This window comes from Hoplias malabaricus, chromosome 1 (genome assembly GCF_029633855.1).
Source record: "Hoplias malabaricus isolate fHopMal1 chromosome 1, fHopMal1.hap1, whole genome shotgun sequence".
Lineage (NCBI taxonomy): Eukaryota > Metazoa > Chordata > Actinopteri > Characiformes > Erythrinidae > Hoplias > Hoplias malabaricus.
The window spans coordinates 16,930,881-16,935,880 of record NC_089800.1 but is presented as its reverse complement, the minus strand read 5'-3'; the positions used below and the strand labels follow the sequence as shown (position 1 = coordinate 16,935,880).

The 5,000-nt window shown below is 42.1% G+C and overlaps 7 non-coding genes across 7 annotated transcripts; all 7 read left to right on the top strand.

Moving 5' to 3' along the window:
- Positions 1 to 186: 186 nt before the first annotated feature.
- Positions 187 to 259, top strand: trnar-ccu (transfer RNA arginine (anticodon CCU)). The gene has a single exon. It is a non-coding gene; the product is annotated as a tRNA-Arg (tRNA).
- A 7-nt stretch (positions 260 to 266) lies between these two features.
- Positions 267 to 338, top strand: trnam-cau (transfer RNA methionine (anticodon CAU)). Its single transcript has one exon. It is a non-coding gene; the product is annotated as a tRNA-Met (tRNA).
- Positions 339 to 1,167: 829 nt separating this feature from the next.
- trnar-ccu (transfer RNA arginine (anticodon CCU)) lies at positions 1,168 to 1,240 on the top strand. Its single transcript has one exon. It is a non-coding gene; the product is annotated as a tRNA-Arg (tRNA).
- Positions 1,241 to 2,148: 908 nt separating this feature from the next.
- trnar-ccu (transfer RNA arginine (anticodon CCU)) lies at positions 2,149 to 2,221 on the top strand. Its single transcript has one exon. It is a non-coding gene; the product is annotated as a tRNA-Arg (tRNA).
- Positions 2,222 to 3,129: 908 nt separating this feature from the next.
- Positions 3,130 to 3,202, top strand: trnar-ccu (transfer RNA arginine (anticodon CCU)). The gene has a single exon. It is a non-coding gene; the product is annotated as a tRNA-Arg (tRNA).
- A 908-nt stretch (positions 3,203 to 4,110) lies between these two features.
- Positions 4,111 to 4,183, top strand: trnar-ccu (transfer RNA arginine (anticodon CCU)). Its single transcript has one exon. It is a non-coding gene; the product is annotated as a tRNA-Arg (tRNA).
- A 7-nt stretch (positions 4,184 to 4,190) lies between these two features.
- On the top strand, positions 4,191 to 4,262 carry trnam-cau (transfer RNA methionine (anticodon CAU)). The gene has a single exon. It is a non-coding gene; the product is annotated as a tRNA-Met (tRNA).
- Positions 4,263 to 5,000: the final 738 nt, after the last annotated feature.

The window sequence follows — 5,000 nt, the reverse complement described above, 5'->3', positions numbered from 1 at the left end:
CTCAGCTTTGGAACAACATAGGAGGATTTGACAAGCACACCTGCTTATGTCTGAGTCTCCTTTACGCAGGGTATGAGTTTGGAGAGGATTGGAGAAAGTCAATAATTTCACCCAAAAATTTTCCAAAGGTGACCGGTGAATGCAAAGGCAAGCTAGGCAAGGAGAATATATGGAGCTTTTTTCTGAGCCCCAGTGGCCTAATGGATAAGGCACTGGCCTCCTAAGCCAGGGATTGTGGGTTCGAGTCCCATCTGGGGTGTACTGCTAGCAGAGTGGCGCAGCGGAAGCGTGCTGGGCCCATAACCCAGAGGTCGATGGATCGAAACCATCCTCTGCTAAAGATGAAGACACCCAACAATCTTTGGGGTTTCAGTTTCAGACAAAAGGAGGCCAAGCTCTCTTGCTAGGATGTTCTCTCTCACATCAGTGAAAAGATAAGTCTAACCAATGCTATCTTTACATGAGGGGGCACCCAGATTTGAACTGGGGACCTCTTTTGATCTGCAGTCATTTTTGAGCAAAACTTTTGACTTTCTCCAATCTTCTCTGTACTCACACCCTGAGCAGAGGAGACTCATATTTAGACAGCGCTGGTCTTACTTTCAAGACATCTCATGCCAAAGCCAAGATCTGATGGTTTCACTTTCAATACATTCAAGTGAAAACATATATGGGTTTTGGACAGTGGAAATCTACAACTCTAATGACATATATGACATTATGGGGACATCGGATGCATGAAAAATGTTTTTTTCTTAGCATAAAAATAACGTTATTCCAAAGAGTAACCAGTCTTTGGCCATCCTATCTGTAATATATTTCACATCAGTGAAACATCATGTTTGTGCCAAAATAACAAACATTTATTGATGCATCCCATGTCTCCTTGATCTCATATCTGTCTTTAGAGATGTAAAATTTCAAGTGTCCAAAACCCACATATTTTTTGACTGTAATATATTGGAAGTGGGATGGTCAGGTCTCAGCTTTGGAACAACATAGGAGGATTTGACAAGCACACCTGCCTATGTCTGAGTCTCCCTTACGCAGGCTATGAGTTTGGAGAGGATTGGAGAAAGTCAAAAATTTCACCCAAAAATTTTCCAAAGGTGACCGGTGAATGCAAAGGCAAGCTAGGCAAGGAGAATATATGGAGTTTTTTTCTGAGCCCCAGTGGCCTAATGGATAAGGCACTGGCCTCCTAAGGCAGGGATTGTGGGTTCGAGCCCCATCTGGGGTGTACTGCAAGCAGAGTGGCGCAGCGGAAGCGTGCTGGGCCCATAACCCAGAGGTCGATGGATTGAAACCATCCTCTGCTAAAGATGAAAACACCCAACAATCTTTGGGGTTTCATTTTCAGACAAAAGGAGGCCAAGCTCTCTTGCTAGGATGTTCTCTCTCACATCAGTGAAAAGATAAGTCTAACCAATGCTATCTTTACATGAGGGGGCACCCAGATTTGAACTGGGGACCTCTTTTGATCTGCAGTCATTTTTGAGCAAAACTTTTGACTTTCTCCAATCTTCTCTGTACTCACACCCTGAGCAGAGGAGACTCATATTTAGACAGCGCTGGTCTTACTTTCAAGACATCTCATGCCAAAGCCAAGATCTGATGGTTTCACTTTCAATACATTCAAGTGAAAACATATATGGGTTTTGGACAGTGGAAATCTACAACTCTAATGACATATATGACATTATGGGGACATCGGATGCATGAAAAATGTTTTTTTCTTAGTATAAAAATAACGTTATCCCAAAGAGTAACCAGTCTTTGGCCATCCTATCTGTAATATATTTCACATCAGTGAAACATCATGTTTGTGCCAAAATAACAAACATTTATTGATGCATCCCATGTCTCCTTGATCTCATATCTGTCTTTAGAGATGTAAAATTTCAAGTGTCCAAAACCCACATATTTTTTGACTGTAATATATTGGAAGTGGGATGGTCAGGTCTCAGCTTTGGAACAACATAGGAGGATTTGACAAGCACACCTGCCTATGTCTGAGTCTCCCTTACGCAGGGTATGAGTTTGGAGAGGATTGGAGAAAGACAAAAATTTCACCCAAAAATTTTCCAAAGGTGACCGGTGAATGCAAAGGCAAGCTAGGCAAGGAGAATATATGGAGTTTTTTTCTGAGCCCCAGTGGCCTAATGGATAAGGCACTGGCCTCCTAAGCCAGGGATTGTGGGTTCGAGTCCCATCTGGGGTGTACTGCTAGCAAAGTGGCGCAGCGGAAGCGTGCTGGGCCCATAACCCAGAGGTCAATGGATCGAAACCATCCTCTGCTAAAGATGAAGACACCCAACAATCTTTGGGGTTTCATTTTCAGACAAAAGGACGCCAAGCTCTCTTGCTAGGATGTTCTCTCTCACATCAGTGAAAAGATAAGTCTAACCAATGCTATCTATACATGAGGGGGCACCCAGATTTGAACTGGGGACCTCTTTTGATCTGCAGTCATTTTTGAGCAAAACTTTTGACTTTCTCCATTCTTCTCTGTACTCACACCCTGAGCAGAGGAGACTCATATTTAGACAGCGCTGGTCTTACTTTCAAGACATCTCATGCCAAAGCCAAGATCTGATGGTTTCACTTTCAATACATTCAAGTGAAAACATATATGGGTTTTGGACAGTGGAAATCTACAACTCTAATGACATATATGACATTATGTGGACATCAGATGCATGAAAAATGTTTTTTTCTTAGCATAAAAATAACGTTATCCCAAAGAGTAACCAGTCTTTGGCCATCCTATCTGTAATATATTTCACATCAGTGAAACATCATGTTTGTGCCAAAATAACAATTATTTATTGATGCATCCCATGTCTCCTTGATCTCATATCTGTCTTTAGAGATGTAAAATTTCAAGTGTCCAAAACCCACATATTTTTTGACTGTAATATATTGGAAGTGGGATGGTCAGGTCTCAGCTTTGGAACAACATAGGAGGATTTGACAAGCACACCTGCTTATGTCTGAGTCTCCCTTACGCAGGGTATGAGTTTGGAGAGGATTGGAGAAAGTCAATAATTTCACCCAAAAATTTTCCAAAGGTGACCGGTGAATGCAAAGGCAAGCTAGGCAAGGAGAATATATGGAGTTTTTTTCTGAGCCCCAGTGGCCTAATGGATAAGGCACTGGCCTCCTAAGCCAGGGATTGTGGGTTCGAGTCCCATCTGGGGTGTACTGCTAGCAGAGTGGCGCAGCTGAAGCGTGCTGGGCCCATAACCCAGAGGTCGATGGATCGAAACCATCCTCTGCTAAAGATGAAGACACCCAACAATCTTTGGGGTTTCAGTTTCAGACAAAAGGAGGCCAAGCTCTCTTGCTAGGATGTTCTCTCTCACGTCAGTGAAAAAATAAGTCTAACCAATGCTATCTTTACATGAGGGGGCACCCAGATTTGAACTGGGGACCTCTTTTGATCTGCAGTCATTTTTGAGCAAAACTTTTGACTTTCTCCAATCTTCTCTGTACTCACACCCTGAGCAGAGGAGACTCATATTTAGACAGCGCTGGTCTTACTTTCAAGACATCTCATGCCAAAGCCAAGATCTGATGGTTTCACTTTCAATACATTCAAGTGAAAACATATATGGGTTTTGGACAGTGGAAATCTACAACTCTAATGACATATATGACATTATGGGGACATCGGATGCATGAAAAATGTTTTTTTCTTAGCATAAAAATAACGTTATTCCAAAGAGTAACCAGTCTTTGGCCATCCTATCTGTAATATATTTCACATCAGTGAAACATCATGTTTGTGCCAAAATAACAAACATTTATTGATGCATCCCATGTCTCCTTGATCTCATATCTGTCTTTAGAGATGTAAAATTTCAAGTGTCCAAAACCCACATATTTTTTGACTGTAATATATTGGAAGTGGGATGGTCAGGTCTCAGCTTTGGAACAACATAGGAGGATTTGACAAGCACACCTGCCTATGTCTGAGTCTCCCTTACGCAGGGTATGAGTTTGGAGAGGATTGGAGAAAGTCAATAATTTCACCCAAAAATTTTCCAAAGGTGACCGGTGAATGCAAAGGCAAGCTAGGCAAGGAGAATATATGGAGTTTTTTTCTGAGCCCCAGTGGCCTAATGGATAAGGCACTGGCCTCCTAAGCCAGGGATTGTGGGTTCGAGTCCCATCTGGGGTGTACTGCTAGCAGAGTGGCGCAGCGGAAGCGTGCTGGGCCCATAACCCAGAGGTCGATGGATCGAAACCATCCTCTGCTAAAGATGAAGACACCCAACAATCTTTGGGGTTTCAGTTTCAGACAAAAGGAGGCCAAGCTCTCTTGCTAGGATGTTCTCTCTCACGTCAGTGAAAAGATAAGTCTAACCAATGCTATCTTTACATGAGGGGGCACCCAGATTTGAACTGGGGACCTCTTTTGATCTGCAGTCATTTTTGAGCAAAACTTTTGACTTTCTCCAATCTTCTCTGTACTCACACCCTGAGCAGAGGAGACTCATATTTAGACAGCGCTGGTCTTACTTTCAAGACATCTCATGCCAAAGCCAAGATCTGATGGTTTCACTTTCAATACATTCAAGTGAAAACATATATGGGTTTTGGACAGTGGAAATCTACAACTCTAATGACATATATGACATTATGGGGACATCGGATGCATGAAAAATGTTTTTTTCTTAGCATAAAAATAACGTTATTCCAAAGAGTAACCAGTCTTTGGCCATCCTATCTGTAATATATTTCACATCAGTGAAACATCATGTTTGTGCCAAAATAACAAACATTTATTGATGCATCCCATGTCTCCTTGATCTCATATCTGTCTTTAGAGTTGTAAAATTTCAAGTGTCCAAAACCCACATATTTTTTGACTGTAATATATTGGAAGTGGGATGGTGAGATCTCAGCTTTGGAACAACATAAGAGGATTTGACAAGCACACCTGCCTATGTCTGAGTCTCCCTTACGCAGGGTATGAGTTTGGAGAGGATTGGAGA